Source organism: Podarcis liolepis (genome assembly GCF_965112155.1).
Source record: "Podarcis liolepis genome assembly, chromosome: 13".
NCBI lineage: Eukaryota > Metazoa > Chordata > Lepidosauria > Squamata > Lacertidae > Podarcis > Podarcis liolepis.
In genome coordinates this window covers 30114612-30132378 of record NC_139573.1, presented here as the reverse complement: position 1 = coordinate 30132378, position 17767 = coordinate 30114612, and the positions used below count along the sequence as shown (strand labels likewise).

General features: G+C 46.5%; 1 protein-coding gene across 1 annotated transcript in view; it reads right to left on the bottom strand.

Moving 5' to 3' along the window:
• Positions 1 to 16467, bottom strand: part of RARA (retinoic acid receptor alpha) — a 191463-nt gene extending 174996 nt beyond the window's left edge. The window contains exons 1-2 of the mRNA XM_083469952.1: positions 16302 to 16467; positions 16059 to 16131 (exon numbers count right to left, since the gene is read on the bottom strand). The gene's annotated coding sequence lies outside the window, so the exon portion shown is untranslated. The remainder of the gene's footprint in view (positions 1 to 16058; positions 16132 to 16301) is intronic.
• Between the last annotated feature and the right edge of the window lie 1300 nt (positions 16468 to 17767).

Sequence of the window (17767 nt, the reverse complement as noted above, 5' to 3'; positions counted from 1 at the left end):
CAGCAAGCTCTGAGGGTACAGCAATTGCGCAGAACAGGCAGAGAGGCTGGCTGAAAGCAAAGTAGTGAAGACAGCATGGTAGGAAGGCATAGGGACTGGGGTGGGGTGGGGGCCAAGTGAAGCTCTCTAGGCTCTTTACCTGGGCCACATTCCTCACCAGCCCTGCTTTGCAACCCCCTTGAGAGTTTTGTTTCTTTGGATTCTGATAATACTTCTCACTTGCAGGGACGGAGGATAGAGAGGGATGTGTGAATGAATTAACGTTGGTTGCGCCACCCATTTTTGCTTCTGGCACTGGGCATGTGGCCCCTGAAAAGTTACCTTGGAATGAATGTGGCCCTGGTATTCTCCCCACCCGCAATATAGTCTGGAAATGCGAACAAAGTGAAGGAGAGCCTCACAGGGTCAGAAGCTTGGCTGCAGTAGTAGTAACTCTGAGGATGGCACTAATTCATGGCTCCATTTTGTTTTCTTATACATAAGCAGCCCTGGTTATTACTTATTTATTTAAAATATTCACACCTCACCTTTCCACTAGGTTCTCCCCAAAGGGCAGTTCAAAATAAACAACAGCTAACCCAAATACATATTTGAAAGAACGATCAAGAACAATTCAAGTCTAACACAAGTCTAGCAGCAAAGTAAAAAAAAAAAAAGCAGTATGTCAAATTTTACATTAATTAATTAATTAATTAATTATCCCATTCATATCCCATATCCCAAGGTGGCATATATGGTTCTTCCCTTCCTCATCTTATCCACACAACAACCCTGTGAGGTAGGGTTAGGCTGAGAAAAAGTGTCTGGCCCAAGGTCACCCAGTGAGCTTCATGGCTAAGGGAGGATTTGAACCCTGATCTTCCAGGTCGTAGTCCAGCATTCTTAACCACTACATACCAGAATGGCTATCAAAGGCCTGGTACCTAAAGGAGATCTGGTACCTAAAGGAGAAAAGAATAAGCCGCAAGCAAATGTCTCTTGAGAAGGAGTTCCACAATCAAGAAGGTGTTCCACCATCTACATCAGGGCCTCTAATGACCAGCAGGCAGGCAGATTCAAGATAGAAGATGGTCCTTAAGATACCCTTGTCCTACTCCGTTTTGGATTACCATTTTCCAGTTTGCACCCGTAACCATGCTGGTTGCTAAGTTAGGGTAATTACGTAGTGGCAAAATATATTCAGTCTATCTAACCACCCCAAGTTTGACCACCAGATGCTGAACCAGCTGATGTTTCTGAATCCATGTACAAAACCTTGTGGTAATGTGACCTGGGCCTTTCCAATGTGTGCAATTGTAGCAAGATTCACCCTCTACTCCCAAGTAGTGTTGTTTTTAGGATGGCTTGATGTGAGTTGGAACTATCAGGTTATGACAACACCAGAAAACCTGTCCTTTTGGGTCAACATTGCATTTGGAAACAAGTGGAACGAGAAAAACCGTTGGTTCGCGTAATCCAGTGGCGTCTACTTTTTGCAGTGGTCTCAGCGAAAGGGGATTTTAAGAAATCCCTGCTACCCGAGATCTTGTTTGACAAGAGATGCCAGGGGCTAAACCTGGATTCTTGTGCACTGAAACTATGCGCTCTGCCACTGAGTTTCCCCACCCACCCATCCCTTAAACCTGTTGGCTAAAAGCAGGAAGTGAGATGGGAAAATGTTCTTTAATCTCGCCTCCCCCCAACCAGAGAATGCTACAGTTTGCTTCCCTTTCTCCCAGCACTGCTAAAGCTGCTTTGGTTCTGAAACAATCATTTCCCCATCTTGCCACTGCACTTTCGGGTTCGACTCCCTTCGCCAGCCCTCGGTACCCCTGCCTACTCAGTGTAAAGCTGTTATTCCAAAGAAAAAGGCTGCTATCTATGGAATCTATAGATTTATCTACCTACCCCTAAGGTACAGTGGTGGCTGTTGCCCAATGGTACAGGAGCAGGCAGAGAGGCCAGCAGTAGGCCGGAGCCACAGCCAACTCATTCCAGTTCTTTTTCCCATCCCATTCCTTCCTGCTCAGTTTCACAGGGGGCAACCCTGATGCTTAAAAGCTGCCAAGCAGTGCCACCCCCTGGACTAGATGTAAGCAAGAATGTCAGGAAGGAAGAGGGCGTCTGTGGCAGACCGAGGGTGGTGAGGAAGGGCCCCTTTCGCCCTAACTAGTGGCCACTGTCAACACACCTCAGGAACATCGTCTCACTAAGGATGTCTTGGAGGAAAGGAAGTGTGTGTTCGGCGCCCCCCACTCCAGTCCACTGTCTCTCCCCCCCCCCACCTCTATTTTCACCCCACAAGAGGCACCGCGCTGCCCGGGGACTCCCCAGGGCAGAGCCAGTCTCCATAGCAACGAGATGGAGGATTGGAGGATGTGCCAAGCAGCTGGCACACAAGCCATGCTCCCTGAAGAAGCCAGAATCCTGATCTGAACCCGGCGCGCATTTCCCTCCCTCCGTGGCCGCCTCTTATGCTGCCGAGCACGTACCACACACACACTAGGGACCGTAGACTATAAATAGCCACTGGGGGGGTGTTATCTGCTTAGTCGTGGAGGGTGTGGAGGGAAGCGCACAGCTCATCTGGGGAGGGAAGAAGCAGCCAGGACTCCTCCTGGGTTCTCCCGGCAGCTCTGGGAGAGAAGCGGAATAATGGGTTACAGCGAGGCATGCAGGAGCTGGGATTTGGGAGTGCTCTGGAGTAGGTAGAATCGCTAAGAGCAAAGGACTCTGGGAGCAAAGTCACCTTTGGGACCTTTGGAAATACCTGCCCAGGGGGACAGAGCGAAGGATCCTGGGGGCATTACTTCTGCTTCCCCTGAGGACGTGGAGTTGTAGAAACAGATCTGGAAAACTGGACCTTCATGATCCTGGGGGAATCTAAATAGAGGGGGCTTTTCCCGAATCCCCTGGAAAGCAAATGTGAGCCAGCAAGGGCTGGCTTTTTTTTTTTTTTAGGGAGGGAGCAAGTGACTCGAGGCAAACTATTCTGAAAACCCAGGAAATTTTGGGGACTTCTAATGGGTAAAAGAGAAAGCCTCACATTCCTGGAAAGAGGGGCTATACCGGATTGTCATATTTGAAAAAAGCACTCCCCCCCTCCCCCGCCTGGACAGCCATTAGTTAATCCTTGGCTAGGAAATCTCCCCAGTGCCCCCGCTCCAATCAGGCTCCAAGCCACAACCTTTGCTCATTGCCAAGTTGGCGAAAGGTCAGCGAGACATCAGCTGTTTGCCAGCGGGAAGGGGCGGGGTGGCCCTGGTACATGAAGCAAGGGGAGCCAGGCCTGGGTTTCAGTCCACTGTGACCTGAGGAGGCCATGGAACCCCAAACAACACTCTCGAGATGCATAGCAATGGTACCCCAGATCAGATGCCAGCTCAGGGGGCTTGAGGGAAAAGCTGAGGGGGTGAGGAGGTGTGCTCTTTAAGAATTGGGCATTGCACCACATGTTGGGTAGTTGGTAGGTGCTGGATGTGTCCAGCACACTCTGCGCTCTCACCCATGTCCATACCCAGGGTGTCTACCCCAAAACAGTTCTCTCTTATACTGAGTAATAGCGACACCCAGTGGCAACTCTGCTTTATCACAGCACCAGCCCACTTTCTCCCACACCTTCAGATATTGCAGCCCTTTCGTTTTTATGTTCTTTTACTACTAGGTTTAGTGTGCCGGGGCTAAATCCCGCTATCAAGCTCAATTCCCTAAAATCAGCAAGTCAAGTCTAGCTCCCCCAAATATCCAAGTGGTTGGTGTTCCAATTCAACAGAAGAACACTCTATATATGCTCAGAGACAACGCTTTTGCGTATTTCTAGCTTAATTTAAAAGACAGCCTCAGTTGGCAAGGCTCACGATTTTGAAGCTTGGCATATGGATAGACCTTACTTCCCCAGTCAGTTCACTAGAAAGGCCCGGGAATAATTAAGCCATGATTTGATTATTCTTCTAGCTACACAAGCAAACAGAGGTAGTAGACAACTATATTCCTCTGGGTCTTGGAGGGGAAATAAATAACCTGTGTATTTATGCACAACAAAAGAAGACACCTCGGAAATCATCTCTAGCAGGCAGTAGGACGAACCAATGCAAAATGTTTTGTGAAATTTCCCAAATAACACCACTGAAATGGATGAAGCGCGTGTGCATGTGTGTATGCAGGGGGAACTAGGTGTTGACTTTGGCGTGAAAAGACTGAGCACTCTACTCTGTCCCGAAATTCAGAACAAGTCCATGGGCTCAGAATGTGTTGTTTCTAAATGGATTTATTCTCCAACAAGCACTAGTTGGTGGATCTTGGTGCTCTAGTAAAAAAATAGTAGATCCTACAAGCCTGAAGTTTTCCCACCTCTGGGTGACGGCAAATCAAATGATATAAAAGATACTGATAAGCAAGAAAAAGCCTGTTTCTTGCAAAGCGTCAGAGGCAAATTACTATATTTCTTTGCCACTACAGTTCCCAGGATGCTTTGAGGGAAGCCATGAACTTTAAATGTATGGTATGGAGGTGACCTGAATGCAGGAAAGGAGAGGGGCCTTCCACGCCAGCCTCTTTGTTCCTCAACTCTCTGCTTACTGCCCGACCTGCCTTCCTACACCAGCTGCCCAGCACCCATTCCACCTGAGAGGGGATGCTTCTCTTGTAAACCACTGGAACTCACCGCTGCAGGAAGCAGTGGTACCTGGGCTCAGAAACAGTATCCAAACCCAATTTCCTCTCCTTCAAACTTCCAGCGCCTAAAGGTACCATAGACTCTATAGCATTCTACAACCAGGGAAGTCAGGGAAAGCATCCCCCCTTTAAGATCAGTCTGCACACAAAACATACATTTCCTTTCATACCATGCCTCCCACCCCGCCCGTTCCCCACTCTCTCTGTCAATTTCTGGCCTTAAAAGCCAACATAGTATTTTCTCAGCTGTCAGATCTGATTAGCTCACACAGACATTCAATTGGTCGGCTGAAACCACAGGGACACAGAAGCGGGCAGCCGAGCAGGATGGGGGGGGGGGAGGACAGGATAACCGGCATCTCATCCCTCCCCACTTCACATTCTTTCTATCACAAGAAGACGCAGAGCTTTGACCTTCCAAGGAAGGCAGTTTGGCACCCAAGAGGACACCCTCTACGCAGCCTCCACTTAGCACTAGTGGCGAGAGGAGGATTGCCCCACATCAAGGGAGGGGGGGGGTGGAAAGAGCCAAGACTTTGCAAGCCCTTTCCCCTCCAAAACACTCTCAGGCCCAGAAAAGAGGGGAAAGTGGGTCATGGAAGGGGGAAAGGAGAGCTGCAAAAATAAAAAAGGGCCACCACCCAGCTCCCATTAGCTCAGCCCCACTCCCCTCCCTGCTTTGGACCACTCTCTGAGATCTGATCATCAGCAGTGGCTGCTGCTGTTTGGGGATGTTGGGGCAGAAGGCAGGCCAGAGCACCATAACCACACAGAGCCTGAGCTAATGAGAACAAGACACAAACAATTCTACTTTTCGTCCCCATCCTCATCTTCCTGCCTGTTGAGTTCCACAGCAACGAAATCGAGACTAAGGAGGGGGGAAGCTGGCAGCCAGGACCACCTTTTGGACTCGCTGGAAGTATGAAGATAGGTGGGCTTGGAGGAATCAAGCGTGAGGTGGGTGGGGCAGGGCCCCCTTTGCTTCAACGGATCAGCCCCCGCTGCAGCCGTACACACCCCTTCGTTGCTACAGCATCGCCTAGCAAGTTTCATGCCCGAATAAGCCACGGAAGAGCAAGGACCGCAGCTGGGATTTTCCTCGCTGCCTCGGACAGAACGCCTTTTCAACGGAGCCTGGTCAGGCACGCTCAAGCTGAGGGTTACAGCCAGAACCAGGATTCAGTTCTGAAACGTGTGAAATCGTGAGCACACAATTTCAGAGTGTGGCCCCAACAGGAACCTCAGCTTATTCCACTCAGGGCACACATACCACCATGGCTGTGGCCACTGAAGCACAGCTGGAGGTCACTGGAGAAGGGTTTCAAGACAGAAGACTCTCTTTCACAATCAACTTTGTCTTACTTTCTGGCGGAAACTATTGCTAATGCTTTATTGACTTGCTTTTCTCAGAGACAGGCAGCGCAACAGAAAAAGATTCATTCGGTTTTGAAAACCAGCAGCAGAAGAAAGCTCCATTAAGAGTTTCAACTATAGAGTTCAGATGTTCTGGACTACAACTCCCATCCCTCTCAGTCAGCTCAGGCTGCTGTGATCCATAGTCCAAAAGAAAGCCTGGAGGGGACCAGGATGGGGAATGCTGACCTATAAGCCTTTCTGGGGAATATGCTCGTGAAACCGCACATCCCACACTCCATGCAATGCAACCAGATAGGAATACACACACATACCGATTGTGAGCTGGCATGCAGCCATCCTTCAGTCTTCCTGATGCCGAAGGGAGGAACATCCCTGGGGCTCCTGCAGAGTCCAGAGCCCTCAGAGGTATCTTCCTCTTCAGAGCTGGGAAGACTGAAAGATGGACGCCTACTCTGCCAGCTCAGAAACTAGCACCTTGTGTTTACCAGCGGTGGACCCCAGTGATGCTTAGGAGCGGCAATGTGGGAGAGGCCACCTCTGAGTCAGCCGCTGCTGGTGAACCAGGTGCAGAGGGGATGGGGGTGGCCCACAAGCCTTCAGTATGCAGGCTCTGTCCTATGGAAACAGGAATACAGTGGTAGCTTGGGTTAAGAACTTAATTCGTTCTGGAGGTCCATTCTTAAGCTGAAACTGTTCTTAACCTGAGGTACCACTTTAGCTAAAGGGGCCTCCCGCTGCTGCTGCGCGATTTCTGTTCTCATTCTGAAGCAAAGTTCTTAACCTGAGGTGCTATTTCTGGCTTAGTGGATTCTGTAACCTGAAGAGTCTGTAACCTGAGGTACCACTGTATACAGAAGAGCTAAGAGTCTGGGGAACCTGCTGACATGGCGCCTGTACCTGTGTACTTCCTATCGGCAGCGCTGAGGGCTTTCGCTTTGGGTCAGCTTTCAGCACTGGTGGATGGCACAGAGGCAGAAGTGGGCAGATTGCCCTTGTACAACAGTAGGCTAGTTGCTGCACACAGTCACATACTCCCCTCTGTCCAGGCAAGCAAGATACATTTTGGGTGTTCTAGGACATATTCCAGCTAGGCAAAAGCACTCAGGAAAAGTGGGAAGGAGGGCTAGCAAGAGGGGAGTTCTGGGGGGAGTCCCAAGGGGCCCCCAGGCATATGACAGGACACGTCAGGGGAAGCGGTGGGTAGATTTTAATTCACTTAGGGCAGAATAAACACACACACACACTGAGGGTAACCCTGGCTGCATTCTGTGCCCAATGGCAGCACAAGGCCAACGTACAACTGGTTACAAAAAAACAACAACTCCACCCCCAATTAAAACAAGTTCAAATTATATTGAAATCAAAGAATGAAACTACAAAACAAAGCAATAACCAAAACAAACAAAACAGTAGCAGAGAACAGCAATGCAAGAGGAGGGAATGTGGCCACTCAGTCTAAGACCTTGCTAAAAGAGGTCAAGTTATCCTAACCTGGATGCTTTGCACTGACTTGCATACCTGCCTACTGGAGTTTTAAGAAAGGTGGTGTAAAATTAATGTGCATGTAGACATGCGAAGGAGAGGTATTTGGATGGTTGACAATGGTTTGGAATTAAATAATAATAATCACTGTGGCTGTCTCCCTGCATGTTCTTGGTGCAGGCAAAGGTGGAAAGAAATAGGCTAGGCTTCAAAGGGGTTCTTGAACTCAGGTCTTAGAGAAAGATGACCCCAACCATAAATCTCACAAATGACTGCAGGTTTGGGGGGGGCAGTCAAAGACCCCATTATTTGGCAAGTGCAGTGGCTCCCTGGGACTGCGGGAACTGCTAAATACAGTGGTACCTCAGGTTACATACGCTTCAGGTTACATACGCTTCAGGATACAGACTCCACTAACCCAGAAATAGTGCTTCAGGATGAGAACAGAAATCGTGCTCTGGCGGTGCAGCGGGAGGCCCCATAAGCTAAAGTGGTGCTTCAGGTTAAGAACAGTTTCAGGTTAAGAACGGACCTCCGGAACGAATTAAGTACTTAACCCGAGGTACCACTGTAACATAAAACATGTACAAAAAGCCCTGCGGAGTCATGCCAAAGGCCTCTCTAGTCCAGCGTCCTGTTCTCACAGTGGTCTACTAGATGCCTATGGGAGGCTCTCACGCAGAACCTAACTGCAACTACGCTTTCCTAGCAATTGGCATTCAGAGATATGCTGCCTCTGAAAGTGGAGTTAGGACCAAGCTACTAGCCAATGAGAGCCTTGTCATCCAGGAACTCATTCCAATCCCCTTTTAAACCCATCCAATTTACATCGTCCCATAGGAGCGAATGCCATGGTTTTAAGTTTGCACAGTGGGGGAAAAGAAGTACTTTCCTTTGTCTTTTCTGAGTCTTCCAACAGGTGGTTACGGATGCCATAAAAGTTGAATTCTTTGAATTCTTCATCAGCCAATTAGTTCAACACTCATGCGATGTTCCAGAGTATTTTTCATTCTCATGTATATTATATCTATTCAAAAAAAGACTGGTTAATGAAGAAATTACATATCTTTCTACTTACGAGTGTTGAACTAATTGGCAGATGAAGAAGTCAACGAAACAGTAGTTGTTATCCGGAAACACTGTTCAGCAGATTTCAGAGTTGGACATCAGAACTGGACATTTGCTGATTATACAAAGCTTCACAGCTTGTTCTCCACTGGGTAAAGTCTGGCACTGTGATTCATTTAAGGACTTTCAGTTTGTTAGTTTTGATGTTTTGAATTATTCCATAAAGTTTTTCATATTGTAATTGTTTCTGGCCATCGTGTTGCTTTTGATATTGCTGACTCATATTTTGAAACACAGGGGTTTGTTTAAATTACAGCTCAAGGCAGCCCTATTCAGAATCTCCAACGGTCAGGGATGATGGGAGTTGTAGTCCACAACATGTGGACGGCCACAGGTCCGCTGCCTCTATGAGAACAGCTGCCCTTCCAGGCTCCCCACTCTCAGCCATCCCTATCGCTTATGTTTTCTCTATATTCCACTGACAAAAGCAGCCGGGCCTCTTTGCTTCCCCCCATCTTCATGACCCAGATTTGCCGCTAGCAGCTTGTGGCTTCGCAGGATGATGATGACAACACGGAGGAGAAGGAGGAGTAAGAGAGGAAGCTTCTGCCGCTGTCAGCAGAGGGATAAATAAATGCACAGGAGCACCCTCCCAGCCCGCTGAGGCAGGACACAGACACCATCGCACTGTCAAGGGAGAATTCTACTTAGCACAAAAAGCTTGCAAACACACACAGACTTAGTTTTTGCCCATTAACAGCCATTTACACGAGCCGCTGGACCTTGTGTTGTTGTCATCATTATTTACCTGCCTTTCACTCTAAAGTCCAAAGGAAAGTTACAACAATTTAAACACAATATTCAAAACAGTGTAAAGCAACTTTACAATCGCATAAATAAGGTGGGCTCCAAAAATATACACTTCGAGGGTCAAAAAGCCAGGGTGAAAGAGGTGCATCTTCAGCACTTGCCAAAAGCTGCACAGTGAAGGTGCCAGACACACTGATGTGGAGAGGAAGTCCCACAATTAAAGAGGCTGCCACAGAGAATGCCATAGATTTCATAGGCCACTGGGCAACACCTATCCACAAAACAACAGTTTGGAGCTGGCTGTAGCTAGTCCACTTTGCAAAGGTGGAGGGATTGGGGGGGTGCACAGGTAAGGCCCTCCATGCGCACATGCGGCTGTTAGAATTCCTGCTCCATGATTGCAGTCATGGGATTGTTGTCTATCACATGACGGTATATGTTTTGACTCCACAGAGTGGGAAGTGACGGAGACAGGATGTTTGTGTTACTGTGTTCCATGAAGTGGAACTATTGTCCTTTGTTCTTTTTCTCTTTGCTGTCTGATGATACAGAGGGAGCCACGTTGCAGTGCTCCGTGTGTGTTTATATGTAAATAAAGTAGATTAGCCAAAATACTGAGTTGCTGAGGTCTGTCACACAAGCTGTGAAGACTCTGTGGATCCCTAAGTTTACCGATGTCTGTTGGCATCGGTCGCTGTGATGTTTGGGCTGAAGAAAGCTTTTGAAGCTCCCAGACGATCCCAGTCAGGCATGTGTCTCTACCAGGGTCCTACTCGAGTGTAGGATGAGCTCCTGACAGCGGCAACCACCACAATACAGATATGCTGGGAAGTGGTAACACTAACTTGCTGTTTGTGTAAGCTGATGAAGCCACAGGTCGTTTGGCAGAATGAAAAAACAGGGTCAAAAGAGGCCACCACTCACAGTTCTGGCTTTCTGTAGAGTGCCTTCACAAACACACAGACAACTGTGATTAGTCAAGCATCAAATACTTTAAAAAAAACCCACAACCTATATCCTGCCTCCTTTCCAGGGAACTCAAGATGGCTGGCAAGTCAAAGCACCAAAAACAGTATTTCAAATGTGAAGCAATTTACAAGTGACACCCAGTTATATTAAAAATCAAAATCATCCACACTAATAATTCAAACACAACCAAGCACACACACACACACAAAATAATAATTGAAAGGTCTTTTCTAGCAAACATGTCTTCACCAGCCACCCGAAACCACATAGTGACGAAGCCCGACACACCTTGCTTGGCAAGGCAAAGCTATGAGAAATCCAGTGATTTTTCATGTAGAAGTGAATCAGTGCGCTTCCAGGTTGCTACTTCCAGGTCAGATTCCAGCAAATTCGGGTTGAGCAATTAAAGCTGATTTGGCATCCTTGCGCAACAAGCCCACTCTCACTCCCCCGCAAAGAAATCCCCAACCTTCCTTTTTCTGCAATATGCCAAGTGATGGGAAAACTGCACTGGAAAGTGTGAGATAACAATTGCTTAACCGCCCCGGAGGTTCAATAAATAGCCAATGCTGTCTAGCCTTCCCGCCAAACTTTATGCAAACGAACCGGGTTGACTGCTCAATAAACAGATTGCCTAGAAGTGACCTATGTTTAAAGAGTGGAAGTTGTAGGAGCTGCGATTCGTAGTTTCTCCCCACCTCTCTAAGCAGCCATTACCATCTCCCCCATCCCCACAACCAAGACACCAAATACGATAGAAGCAGGGGGTAAGAAGAAGATGGAGGCTTTCGATCATAACAATTTAGGGAAAAGACACACACCAGATGTTCTGATCAGAACCACAAGCTCATGTCACTATTCCAGGTTTATCTACACGTCACAGAGGCAGAGCATCATAACACAGACTTCAGCAGACATTGCAAAAAATTATGGAAAGATAGGTGAAGCCAAGAGCCAACCCTCAACATCCCCGTTCAACCAACACCCCCCACCCCAAACAGCTGAAGTTTTTCAGTAATGTATTCTCAGCTACTGACTTTCTTCCTTCCCCCCAAAAAACTATCTGCCCTTAACATCTAGGCATGATGTTCCTGCACATGGAATTTCCATTTAGCTGCCATAGCAAATAGCCACTGATACAATTTTATATTATCCTTTAGAAAGGGCATCTTAAGCAGGGGCCTTCACCATCTCTCATGGTAGCTGTTGATAAGAATATAAGTTACAGAAAGAAAAACTTCACTTTAGCAATACTGGGGGGGAAACAACAGCTTCATTGGGTGACCTTGAATTCTTGAATTACGAGGAAGAGAAAATTGATCCATTTACTATAATTTGCATACGCTTACCCAATAACACTGCTTTCTGTATAGCTCACAAACCTAGAAGTATAAAATACTATGGAAATACATAGTAAAATAACCATATCATAAAATTGCTCGCAGAATTTAAAATAAATAAATAAATTCAGAAGAGAGAATAAAACCAGGTCAAAGAAAATTCTACACAGCACATAAACAGTGGTTCAAAACAGTAAAATCATAGCTGACTGTGTTTGATTAAGTAAGACCTGGGAGAACAAAGGGCGGGGGGAGTCTGGCACCAGAATGAACATAAAGAAGGCACCAGATATGCCTCTGTGGGGAGGAGCCAACATTCTGTGTTTTGATATTTTACATAACAGCAAACTACAAAATATTACAATCATGGACTTTGGTTTATAGTAGCTGTTATAAACCACAAATGTCAGATGACATTTCCTAGAGAACGCAAGATCTGAATTGAAGAAGGATTCACATTACTACATTTTTGTAATATTTTCAAAGCCAGAGAAGAGGTGCCACCACGGAAAAGGCCCTCTCTCCTTTGTAGCCACCCATCTCATTTTACTTACTGAAGGACCCATTTTACTTACTGAAGGCCTCTCCCTCTTTCTTTCTTTTTCTTTCTTTCTTTCTTTTTTCTCTCTCCCTCATATTCCATCTTGTTCTCCCTTTATATTATTTGCTGTTGCCTCTCCCTAACCCCAGAACTCCAAAAGTCCCAAATTATTTAGTCATTCCTGGATAGAAAGGACTGACAAAACCCGGGACCAGGAGGAAGAGACGTTGGATGAAGATTGGAAGAAAGTTTTAAAAAAAAATTATTTAGGATTGTTTTGTAAAATTAATGAGTATTAGAAAAATGTTGGAACAAAATTATTTGGCTTTAGCAGAAATGTTAAAAAGAACTATGTAAGAATATGTTATGGTTATGAGAAATTGGTATAAATAAGATTTAAGTTTTAAGTTTTAGGGTTTTTTATAGTAAGATAAGGACAGAATATTATGAAAAATGGGAAGGATTTGCTGTGATAATTAATAACTAGAATACAAAAAAGGGAGGTGTGAGGAGGTCGATGAAATAAGGTAATGACAATTAAGGATTTGAGAATATTGGATCTGTTTTTAAATTTTTGTGGTTTACTTTTGTTTTTTGATTTTGATGTATTATGTGTTTTGCTTTTGCTTTTTATTGATTTGTATTGTTTGACTGTTGTTTGTTTTTCCCTTGTTTTTTCTTCTTCTTTGTCTTTTTGTTTTTTCTGTAATTTTAAAATATCATTTAAAAACAACAACAACAAATTATTTAGTCATTCCTATAGCAGCCTGGTTCCTTCTAGATACATTAGAATACAATTTCCATCAACCCCAACCAGCACTACCAGAGAATAACCGCTATGGTGTTCTTTTATTTTGCTGAAAGCCGCCCAGTGTGGCTGGGGCAACCCAGATGGGTGGAATAACAATAATAACAACAATTCTCTACAAGCTTTTATTGACTCCTGGGGATTGTTTTGATTTTTCTTTCCTGCTAGGAAGACCCTAGTACAAATTTGTGAGTTTGTCTGAGAAACATCACAAATAAGACGGTGCTAGTTTTTTTTGGGGGGGGTGTATGTGGGGGGCAGAGTATGAAGTCAGGGTGTGTGGGTGGAAATTGGAGTACCCTGAGCACAAACCAGGCCATTGTATAAGTCAGCACTTCTTGCAGACGTTGTGTGTCTCGCCTCCCCATCTCACAAGGCTGAGTCATCTACACAAATCACTTTTATTGTGCAATGTGCTTAAGCACCTCTATCTTGGGTCGCCTTGCAAAATCCCTACAAAGAGTGGGGCATAACTAATCGGGCATTTCGCAGATGAGGTAACTGGAGCCAAGCCATTTTGCTGCCTGAGGCAAAGGTAAAGGTGGCAGCACCACTCCCCCCCTACATATCTGTATACAGAAGCCAACTCAAGTAGAGGCTGAATCTTCTAACACTGGCAATGGGGACCACCCCTAAGGGAAGCAGGCTAGTTTAGCGGGGTGCGGCACAATAGCGCTTTCCTACAACCCCTCGGTGCTGCTCTCTGCCCCCACAATATCTGCCACCTGAGCCAGCTACCTCATTCTGTCTAATGGCAGGGCTGGCCCCGACTGAGACCAGCAGAGGGGACTTGCCCAATGGCATCAGCAATCTATGATGAGAAATGGATTTGAACCCACACATCTGTTCAACACAGCCAAGAAAAATACGCAGGCCTCCATCTGTGCTACACATTTAAAGCAGCGTGATACAATTTTAAGCAGTCATGGATCTTCTCCAGCCCCCCCACCCCCCCACCCAAAAAAAGAATATTGGGAACTGTAGTTTGTTAAGCTATCTGAAAGATGAAAGGAGACTGTTGTTCCCCTGACAGAACAACAGTTTCCAAAGTGGTTTTAATAGCCAATCCCTCTTCCCAGGGAACTCTGGGAATTGTAGCTCCGTGAGGGGAATAGGGGTCTCCTAACCACTCTCAGCTCCCTTAAGTTTCTCTGGGAGAAGATCCACAACTGTTTAAATTGGTATGATACTGTTTTAAAACATATAGGGCAAATGGGGCCCGAGCATAGCTGTCAACTTTTCCCTTTTCTTGCGAGGAATCCTATTCGCAATAAGGGAAATTCCCTTAAAAAAAGGGACAGCTATGGGCCCGAGGGAGGCCTAAGCAGCTAAGGAGTTGATCATGGGAGCTTGATCAACAGCTACTAACTTGCCGTGTGGGACACTGGCCTCAAGCTCCCCATCTGAAATGGGGCAACTAATCTGTCACCCTACAGACATGGTTGAACTGCAACTGCCATCAACCCTGGCCATGCTAGCTAGGACTCATGGGAGCTGTAGTTCAGCAACACCTAGATGGCTACAGGCTAGCCACTTGTATGTTTTTTGTTTTTTTTTAATGTATATCTTTTCCAGTGTTAGAAATTTGAGATATGAAAGCTTGGAGCTAAATTGCACCTTAAACCTGGGTTATGGGAGCAACAACAGAATGTCTAAGCACGCTTTTTTAATAGCAAGAATACAAAGCTGAAAATGAATGAACCAAAACAACAACAAACCTATGGTTACGTGAAACATACTCAATAAACACACAAGACGTAATCGGTTGTACTTTTGAATAAATAAGGTATACTGTTCATTGTATCAAATTGTAGATTTCAACGGAAATCTCATAAAGTTCAACGAAAAACGCAGAAGACCCAGTGGATCAGTTCATTCTCTAGTCAGTTCATGCATAAGGTCCATAAATGTATAAGTGTCTATTCCACCTGTCTGTTAATAAGATCCACTATCCTGTAATATTACAGGATAGTGGATCTTATTGCATAGTAGTGGTTGCAATATTACATATGAGCCTGTTCTACTGATGAAGCCTAGGCTGGCAAAACAAGGCTAATACTCCGGAAATCCTTGTCTTAGACTCTGTGAAAGGATTCTGTGGAACTGTAATAACCCTTCATGTGGATTATTGGACTCTATGAACAGACAGGTGGAATAGACACTTATACATGTATGGACCTTATGAAAGAACTGACTAGAGAATGAACTGATCCACGGGGTTTTCTGCTTTTTTCGTTGAACTTTATGAGACTTCCGTTGAAATCTACAATTTGATACAATGAATAGTATACCTTATTTATTCAAAAGTACAGCCGGTTACATTACTGAAAATGAATGAACTGCAGCTAAAATATGATGTTCATTTTTCACACAGTCTAGTCCTTCCCCTACCCATCCCCCTAATATTCTTAAGAGGGCCTCTTCTCCAATCTTCAGAGAGTAGTTGGAAGTGGGGAGGCAGAAAAAGGTCCTCCTTTCCTTCCATTCTGCAGTTTTAATCTGAAATTTTAGGTGCAATACTGCGCCCAGAGCTCAGAAACTGCTTGCGCTAATGAAATTCCACGTCGCAAAATGCGTCTGAACAATGGGAGTTTCGAACACCGATCTTGCCATATCTCTCAAGTGTGCGCATGAGGTTACTACCCCCAGTCTGTTGAAAGACCCTGAGCTGCCCCAAGGCACCATGAATGGACGAGCGGCATTTGAACCCAGCTCTAAGGTCAACTCTCCACCATAACGCCACCAGCCTAGACACTTGTTTTTCTCAGCACCAACTGTAGGACAAACTATAGATGCTAAGCAAAGTTCTCAACACCAAACACACCTGAGTTCCCAGGAGGGGAATCCCCTCCAAAAATTATCCCAACTAAACCGAGGATATCTGGATTCCCCGCTGAAAGGGGATTCCATGGCTGAATTTAAAGGGGAGCACTTTGCGAGCTGAGGGGGGAGGAGGAGGAAGAGAGGGAATTGGTGCAAAAGTGGAGCAGTCACAGATTCAGCTACTCACCTCCCGTGCACAACTTTTAAGTGGGAAGAGGTCTCCGCATGGCCAGCATCTGCGGACTGGGGGGCTGTGGAATCTAATATCAGACAAGAGGAAGAAAAGGGGGAAGCAAGGTTTAAAACATTTTATTTTTAAATGGCAAAGCATTCTCTTTGTACCTTTAATGCAGCGAGGGATATCTTCTTTTAGCGGGGAGGGTTGGCATGTGAGGGAAGCGAGGGACAGAGAGCTGAGCTTTCTTTTTACCTTGTCCAGGTCCAGGGGGGCTGCCGAGGGAGCCGGGTCTCCTCAGGTCCTGGGGGAAGCCCTCCTTCGGTGGCGGGCAGGATTCCCCCTCCGTCTCGCTCAGCGCATGGACTGTCTGCACACGCTGCAAGGCGAAGTCCGCTCCCACTGGGTCCTAACACCCTCCTTTCCCCTCGTCCAGGCCCCTCTGCGCTCCCCACAGCTGCTGCGAAGCCGAGGCGGCGAAACGACGCCGCGCCGGGTTTGTTTGGAAACTTCCAATTCGGCGCCAAAGGTCGCTCGGGAAGAGACGCGGCGGGGCAGGGCGAGGGCGAGTCCAAAGTTCGCTGCCACAAGCCGGAGTCGGAAATCGATAGGAGGTGCTGCTGCTGCTGCTGCAGCTGCAACCGATTTTGCAGGCTTTGCTTAGGAGGCAAGCGGCGTTTCCTCTGGGCGGGATCCACCTCGGAAGGGCCGCCGCTGCTGCTCCGCGCATTATTCGCCCCTCGGAGCTAATCCGAAGGCTTCCTTTCTTATTCAATTGCGTGTGGACGCCGCCTTTCCTCCAGGGGGCTCGAGGCGGCGCACATAGTTCTTCTGCTCCCCATTTTCCCCGCACAACAACCCCCGTGAAATAAGTTAGGCTGAGAGTTGAGTGGCCGCCCCCAAGGTCGCCCAGGGAGCTTCATTGGCTGAGTGGGGATTTGAACCCAGATCTCACAGGTGGAGTGACGGGGGGGGGGGCGGAGCTCACACAAATTCGAAGCAAAGCACTATTTCAGCATTTATTGGTTGTCTCCAATGGTTTAAAAACTTTTAAAAAATGAAATTCATATTGGCATGATGGTTATACTAAAAAAATCCAACAACAATAGCAATATATTTGTACCCTGCCCATCTACCCGGGTCATCCTAGCCACTCTGCGCAGCTTCCAGCATACATAAAAACAGAATTAAACATTAAAAGCTTCCCTAAACAGGGCTGCCTTCAGGTGTCTTCTGAAGGTTGTATAGTTACTTATCTCTTTGGCACCTGATGGGAGGGCGCTCTATAGGGTGGGCACCACCACCAAGAAGGCCCTCTGCCTGGTTTCCTGTAGTATACTGGTACCTCACGTTAAGTACTTAATTCGTTCCGGAGGTCCGTACTTAACCTGAAACTGTTCTTAACATGAAATGCCACTTTAGCTAATGGGGCCTCCTGCTGCCGCCGCACCGCAGGAGCACAATTTCTGTTCTTATCCTGAAGCAAAGTTCTTAACCCGAGGTACTATTTCTGGGTTAGCGGAGTCTGTAACCTGAAGCGTCTGTAACCCGAGGTACCACTGTAGTAGTAATAATAGTAATAGTAATAATAAAAAATTAAATTTAGCACTGTCAGTGGAAAGCTATTGCAAATGGGGCCCTGCCCCACCATTATAGTCTAATATGGCAAATGGGGCACTGCTCCACAGGCCTCAGCCAGCCTTCGCCTGCCTGCCTTCTGA